The sequence below is a fragment of the Myotis davidii genome, unplaced genomic scaffold (genome assembly GCF_000327345.1).
Source record: "Myotis davidii unplaced genomic scaffold, ASM32734v1 scaffold1059, whole genome shotgun sequence".
In the NCBI taxonomy this organism is placed as follows: domain Eukaryota; kingdom Metazoa; phylum Chordata; class Mammalia; order Chiroptera; family Vespertilionidae; genus Myotis; species Myotis davidii.
Genome location: NW_006290038.1, coordinates 357,211 through 365,271, shown reverse-complemented (window position 1 = coordinate 365,271; position 8,061 = coordinate 357,211).

Sequence of the window (8,061 nt, the reverse complement as noted above, 5' to 3'; positions counted from 1 at the left end):
CATGTGACCTGGCTGAGCTCTGGCTGGAGGCCGTGCTGGCTGAGCACCTGGAAAGCCTGGCCTCGCCTGGGGAGCTGAGTGCAGCAACAGCCGCAGGGCCAGGCCTGGGGCGGAAACCTGGGGCCTTCCCAGAGGCACACAGAGCAGGGGGCTGGCGGTGGGCGGGTGGGCGAGGCTGGGCTGGAGGGAGCAGGAGGTCCGCCTGCTGCCTCAGAACCAGCCCCGGCTCCAACTCCCTTCCCCACCGGAGCACAGGCTCCCAGAGCCAGAGGCAGGAGGGTGGACTCCTCTGTCACCTGGTCAGAGGTCAGAGGCCACTGGGAGGGAGTTGTAAGGATACAGGCCACGCCGCTGCGGGGAGGCGGGGGGAGTGGGGGGGGCGCCGTCCCCTCTGGGATCTGGACGGCATCTCCACCCCTTGGGGCACTCAAGCTGCCCGTTTCTCTCTGCCCCTCGCCCTGCATGTGCCCAGCACGGCAGCTCAGCTGTGCAAGGAGCCCCGCGCTCTGGGAGCCGAGCACCCACAGCTCGCCCTCTGTCTCCCACAGGCCAGCGTCTGCCGCCACCCGTCAGGGTGCGTGGAAGTGATTCCTGTGCGGGCTGAGGACCCGAGGGTGTCCTGGCTGCCCCTCCCAGGGGCGCTGCAGAAACACCACCCGCGGCTGAGGAGCCACGTGGGTTGCTCAAAGCCCATTTCAGCCAAAGTGGTGCTTTGAGATGCGGAAAGTTCCTGGGCACTGGGGGCCTCCCTCAGGGCCTTCCCGGCCACCCCTCCCGGAGCCTCCTTCCCTCTGGGGAGGCCTCCCTGGCCCGCCATCTCTCACCTACTTGCTCCTGTGTACGGACAGCCCGGGACCACATTCCCACAGGAAACCACGGCAGGAAATGGGGGGAGCAACCCCTGCCACGGGCTAGACAGGCGGCAGCTCTGAGGGTCCTGAAGGAAGCCGTGGCTCCTCCGTGGGCCCCACCTTGACTCTCAGAAAGCAGCTCCGATGGGAGTGCTGACTGCAGAATTGGGGGGTTGTGCCTGACACTCCCACCGTCCTGTGCCCTCTGCCAATGGGCTCAGGCCCTGCCTGCTGCTGTGCCAGCTGGGCTGCCAGGGCCACAGCGTGTGACCCGCGGGCCTGCTGTGCAGATGGCATGTCCCCAGCACGTGGTAATGGTCACGCCTGGTCAGGAGTCCCAGGGACTCGGAGCTGGCAAGTCTCTCGGTTTTGTCTGCAAGGCTCTTCCCAGGGACTCAGCACAGGGACGCTGTCCCAGAGGGAAGCTACCAGGGCAGACCCCAGGCCAGAGCTGCCCCTCCCCTGCCCAGCCGAGAGGGACGAGCGGGACGGAAGGACATGCAGGAGGGCAGCCCTGCTGAGGAGCTGTCGACCTGCCAGGAGCCCCACACTGGTTCCCCGCTGCTGCCTCGGGTCACAGCTCCTCCTGCACCCCCTCCTCCACCCACTCGGACCTCCCTCTCCCCTTTGCACTTCTCTCCCATCTTCGTGTTTTTCCCACTTTTCCAGAGACCAGAGGCTTGGGAGCAAATCTCCTCTTGTTCCCGGGCTGGACATCCCGCCCCCTCCTCTTTCTCCCTTTCCTCTCCCCTTCCCTCTTCGTCCAAGAAAATCTATTTCACAGGAAGTTCCATATTCACAACCAGTTATTTTCAAGCATTTCCCCAATTCTGACATCTCCTCCTGCTAGTTCAGTCCTCACGCCCCGCCCACCTCGGCTCTGCCCCGCCCACCTCGGCTCTGCCCCGCCCACCTTTGCCTGCCTCATCCCTCCTCTGCCCGCCCCCGGTCCAGCTCTTTGCTGCCCTGACTCTGAGGATTCACACACAGCTTTCCGGTTCCCTGCTCCGCCTTCCACCTCCAGGGCCGTGTTGCTCTGTGAACTGTGGAGCACAAGCTAGGTCTTGGCCTCAAAAGACTTAGCTCCTCGTGGAACTTCCCTGCAGGAAGCAATCACCCGGGGAGGGTTGGCAGTCCCAGGGCCAGGTCACACTCTCCAAGGAATCGCAATGTGGGGTGGGAGCCAGGCAGCAGCATTTTTAAAGAGCCCGCTCCCCCCATGACTCCAGCAGCAGCGTTTGGGACCCACGGACACAGTGCTGCATGGAAGGGGTCAGACTGACCAGTCTTCAGAGCCTCATCCTCAGCCCGGCCAGGAGCCTTCTCTGGGTGCCTGCCAAGGGCACTGGGCTCTCAGGGCCTCTTGGGGCAGACCTGCTCCAGGGAGGGCTGACAGGGCCCAGGATACCCACCACCACAGCAGGCCCGGTGCTGGTGCCTCCCCTCCTCCCTGGACACAGCCCTAGCTGTGAGGGCTCACCTCTCATTCCTGCCCTCAGCTGGGTGTGCAGCCCCCTGAGCAGCAGGAGGCAGTTGATTCTCAAGATGGACCCTGTGGGCCTTCAGAAAGAGTGACAGGCAATACTGGTTACCCTTAAGCCTGGGCCGGTGCCAGCAGCCACCACCAGGCCCGCCTCCAGTCTGACGCTGTCCCTCAGCCTCCTCTCTGACAGGTGCCTGCACGGTGCTGCTCACACTCAGATCCCATCCGATGGCTGGGCCCACCTCAGCCTGACTCTCGAGGCCTGAGTCGGGCCAGGGAACTCGCCGTAGTGAGCTACAGCTGCTGCAGACCCGCTGGCCCGGGCCTCCTCCCAGGCCCACGGCCACTGCTCAAGGCAGAGGGCTCAGTGATGGGACCAGAGAACTGGCGGGGAAGGCCCTGTCCACCTCCTGAGTCCCCACAGTCCTGCCTCCGCACTGGGCAGCGTGTCCGTGGGTGGGTGCATGTGGTGACAGGGCTGCCACACCAGGAAGACGCGGGGAAAAACGACATCTGTCTGTGGCTTCCTAAACGCTCAGTAATTCAACTCAGCAAGAAGTATCGAGTTAGCCTAGGATGCCCGAGCCATGCCAGCTCCGGGGCAGAGCCTTGGAAGGTCCCATCCGCAGGGTGAGACACTGCGCTTGCTGCGGGAGGGTTTGGAAAGGAGGGCTGGGTTCTGCTCTGGGAGCAAAACAATCCAACTTCCTGCGGGGTTTTCCCTCCGGCCCCTGCACACCCTGCTTGTGCCAGATGGTGAATCTTGGGAAGGTGGGACGAGCCCCGTGTGCTGCCAGCTGTGGTCCCCGAGGCGACCCTTGGGGCTGGTGAAGGCCAGAGGTCCAGCGTTTCCACCTCCTTCCTGCTCAGGCTGCGGGAGAATTCGCGGCCCTGCGGAGCACAGCGTGAAAACAGCAGCAGGAGGGCCTGGGACGAGGCTCCCTCAAGGCTGCCTGCGGCCGAGGGCAGTGTGTTGTCTGATGGGAACAGTCAGAGCAGGAGAGAATTCCAGTGTCGCTGGGAAACCAGAGACGAGGGGGTGAAATTCGCCATCTGTGTCCTGGAACCAGCAGCCAGCGTGTGGGCGAGCTCCATGGCCACCCAGAGCTCCCGAGAGCAGCTGCGGGGGCAGCACCCATCTCTCGGGCTCGGGAACCCACGCTGGAGTTGACCTTCACTGTCCTGTGGGCACATGGGCCCATGGAAGAGAATCATTCACGTGTCTTTGAGGACAAGGATGTGGTCCGGTTCACCGGTCCAGCTTCCCGCAGGTCCATGGTAGACGCGCAAGGTTAGTGCACACGTAGCGTCTGTGGCAAAGGTTCCAGCTCCGGGGCCACGGCCTGCAGCCCCGTCTGTGCAGCCAGCCTTGCTCTGGGTTAATCCCAAGTCCCCCGCAGGCCTCGGACGCCAAGCAAGGCAGCTGAGAAATGAGAATCAGGGTGGCGTGGGGGCCCTCGGTCTCCTGTGGGGCCAGCTGACGTTTGCAGGGACAGGCTGGGCCTGTGGACAACCGGAGTCGCCCGCCTCGGGTCCCTGCACACTTGCAAGACGATCCATGTCTTAATGCGGGTGAGGCATCTGCTTTAAAGTCCTTTACTTCTGGGCCAAAGCGTTTCAGTGCCGGGTCTGGAGATGAGTGATCTCAACACCAGCCTCTCTGACCATCTCCTAGTGCAGCGTCCACGCCTGGACTCAGCGCTGTTCGAGAGGGCCAGCAGCGGCACCCCGGGGCCGGGGGGAATGTCACCCCTGAGCGCTGGGACTTGCGCAGAAAGGGGCCTTCAATCCCGGCAGCAGCCAGCTCTTCGCCCCTCGGGGACGCACCTGGATGGGACTGAGGTCCAGGGGAGAACCAGGCAGTAGCCCCGGGCGGGGCCTCCCACGCTGCCCTCAGCACACGCCTCTGAGGGGATGATCTGTCCCCAGAACCTGAGCACTGGCCCTGGCCGTGGGACCCCTGGCCCTGAGCGTGTCTCACACCCACCCCCCAGGACATGTGCTGCGTTCCTCCCTGCCTGGTGTTCCCTTCCAGCTTAAAGGCCGGACAATGTGGCACAGGAGAAAGGGCGTGGCTTGAAGCCAGGGCAGCTTGGCCAGTTGCCCATGTCCCCACCTGGGACACGGGGACAGGGACCCATGTCATGAGGCTGTGCAACGCCTAAGGTGCCACGCAGGTCAGCGCTGGGCGGCGCCCCAGAGCTTCCTCAGTGGCCTCGCTGCACTGAGACGACCGGGCGAAGGGCGCGCTGTGGGCACGTGGGAGATCTCACCCGAGGCACAAAAAGAGTGGACGCACCACAAACACAGGAAGTGGCCCCGTGCCAACAACGGAGGCGCTGTCAGATAACTACAGGGTACGAGCCAGAAGAGCCTCCTGTTGACGGCACCACGGATGGTGCAACCAGTGCCACTGTGGTTGTCCTTTGAGATCCCAAATTTGCTACAACCACATCCACATTCAGTGGGAAGTCCCGTGGGGCAATGTTGTGGGATCTGGTGGCTGGGTCAGGGGTGGTAATGGGAACTGGTCAGGGCAGGGTGCGGGTGGGGAGGACCTGGTCAGGGCTGGGTGCGGGTGGGGAGGACCTGGTCAGGGCGGGGTGCGGGTGGGGAGGACCTGATCAGAGCTGGGTGCTGGTGGGGAGGGCCTGGTGGCTGGAGGGACAGGGCAGTCATCTTGTCCCCTGTCCATTGTTGCTTTGTCGGCTCTTCAGTTCATGAATTTTCCTGCTTTGCTGTTTCACAGCTTTCCCTTCTCGTCACACCTCTGAACCCCACTCCCAACACTTCATCCCCAGCACAGCTGACATGAGCGTTTACCAAAGCTGTGGGGCCAGGAAGAGGGCTTGTCCTGCTACAGGCTGTCTGCTGGCTCTCTCAGAAGAGCTGCCTGGGCCTGGCTTCCCACCGTCTCACCACGCCTTGGGAACGAGTGTACTTGTGCCTAAGGAAGCCTGGTGTCCGTCACTCACGTGTCTGAACTTGTACTGTAACTACATTCATGTGTCTGGCTCACGGACAACCATGAACTCAGGAGGCGGAACACGCGGTGAAGAGCCTGCCGGGCCCACACACCGGGCTGGGCAGAGGCCTGGGTGGGACTGAACCACCCAGCGCCAGGGGAGGATAAAGGATGAGTTTTTAGATCATTTATTTTCCTGCAAGGATTGTAGTTCAAATATCTGGACACAATAAAGGAAACTTCTGTCACCAGTCAGTGGCTTGAGGCTTTCTGCCTCCTTACTAATCACTTAACATGCAAGACACATTTGATCTTTTTTTCTTTTTACAGAACAAAACAAGGCAAGCTTACAAATTCTTTATTTGGCTTTCAGACCCAGATCAAGTGTTGCCTTGCCAGGATGCCCGGCAGCACGCAGTCTGTCCTCAGGGCCTCCTTGTGCTGTAACCCAGCAGGTGAAAGGGAGACACCCGCCTCCCCTCGCCCTCACCCGCTCCCGACAGCACAGCCCTCCGGGCTGCCTCCTCAGGCCCGACCTCCTCCTCCTCCTCGCCTGACGCCCTGGGCGGCCCAGCCACTCTGCCGACGTGACCAGAGCAGCACACTGGCACCCGAGGTGCCGAGCGGTGGCGGCCCACCTGGAGGCCTGGCTGCCGGGGCGTCGAAGGTCCCAGGTGCACCTGCTGAGAAGGCGGGCCTGTGACCCGTCAGGATGGTCACAGCGGGACAGGCCACGCCTCCTGGTTTAACCAATGGCCACCAACCTCAGGGACCAGCAGCAAAACGGGGAGCTTGTGACCATGGCAAACGCTGAACTGTGGCTCTCAAGGTGCTGACCCTAATGCTCACGGCAAACCGTGCGGAGCGTGCCGACGCCTGGCAGGGCTGACAGGTCCCACCGGCGCGGCCTGTCCAGAGCCCTCCTCACACGCCTTGTCCCTCAGGACCCGACACCATGTGCACCGCCGGGTCCTGGTCTCACCCGAGCGGACCTGCTGGGGCCACCACCGACCATGTCAGCCAGCAGGACACGCGGGCGCCCTCAGGCAGGACTCCGGGCGTCTGTCGGCCAAGTCAGGATTCTGCTTCCTAGAAAATTAAAAACAATCACACACCCTGGGGGAGGGGCCAGAATGAAAATTTCTTACATCCCATGGTCTTTCTCTCAGGCCTGGTTCTTGTTTTTAAGATAAAAGTTATAATTAGTGTCCATATTAGCAGCAAGACCCTTGATTTCTGTAGTTAAAAGGACTCATTACTAACAAAAGTGTCCTTTTTGTAAGAGTAACAAGGGGCCCATGGGGACAAGTGTCTCCGCTTGGAGGCCTCAGGGGACTCATCTGGAGGCCAACAAGGGTGAAACAGCGAGAACAAAAGGTCATTTCAAAGCCAGTGAGTCCCCAGGGGCGGGGGACTGACAGTGGCCAAGGTGTCCCTCTGGCCCTTAGTGGTTATTTCTAGGAGGAACTTGGAGGCGGAGGTCGCCTGGACGCTTCGATGTGTTATAGTGATGCAAATACGAGGGCAAGCTGGTCCCTGCAAAGTTTTCCTGCCTAGTTTTCCCACGTGAGCGAAGGAGGAGGGGAGCCAGGTCAGAGCCGAGTGTGGCTGTCGCTCCCACACCAGGGCTGCAGCGGAGGCAGAGCCGGCAGCTCAGGCGGGAGAAGGACGGAGAACCGCTGAGTCCCAAGTCCTCTGCCTGCTGCTCAGACACCCGGGAGACTCGGATCCCTTCGCTGCCTTCAAACACCTCCGTGCCTCCTTTCACCAACAAGACACAAAGCACCGCCCGCATCGCAAAGATGAGAGGGTGCTGTTTGCCCGTGCGCAGGAGCCCCCATGCCTAGACAGAGGTATAAGCTACAGCGTGGCGAGTGACAGATGCCTGACAGATGCCTGACAGATGCCTGGCGGACGCCGGGTCGTGGAGACCAAGCCGCAGGGCCTCCCTCAGTTTTCTGGGACCCGGCTCGGCAGGCAGCACAGGGCGCCCACCCATCAGCGGAGCCGGCACACCTGGGGCTTGTGCTTCTCCAGCGGCTGCACGGCCGCCCTCCTCGGCAGTGCTGGCACCCAAAGGGCCCAGTCGACCTGCCTCCCCCAGAGCACGCCTCTGCTCCTCGCAAGCATGCAGACTCCACTTAAGAATGTGATAACTTAGACCATTATATGCATACGTATCCCCCAGAATTCCTGGCTGCCTGAGGGGTGTGCCCTCGTCTCAGAGAGAAGGGCTCCCAGCCATGGGGACTGGGGACAGGGTGCCGCCCTCTGTCCCACCTGCCCTCATCCTGACGCCCCCAACCCCACGTGAGGAGGTGCGGCCAGCTATGGACATGCTGCTGTCTTTGGTGGGGGAGCAGGTCCTGAGCACCTAGAGCTCTGTGAGGCTCAGTGCAGAGGAGGAGCACAAAGACCACAGCTCTTGTCCAGCTCGCTCACATGACAGAGGACGAGGAGCAGGGCCCAGCGGGCACCCCGAGAAGTCAGTGCACCCCAGGGGGAACGGCCCTGGGGCTTCAGCCAGGATGCCAGGTCAGAGGGTGTGCAGAGACCCAAGTGGTCAGCATGGGAAAGGGCACCGTTGATCCCTGCGTGTCACACACCAGCTTCTGAGGAGCCCATCCCCTCACAGGGCTAAACCCAGGCACCCACTCGAGTGGCGGTGAGCTTCAAAACACGGCATCTGAGCTGCCAATTCCTGCAGCAGAGCCCTTGCTGCTGGGTCCCCCCGGACTGAATCTTTCCCTTCCTCTCTTAAG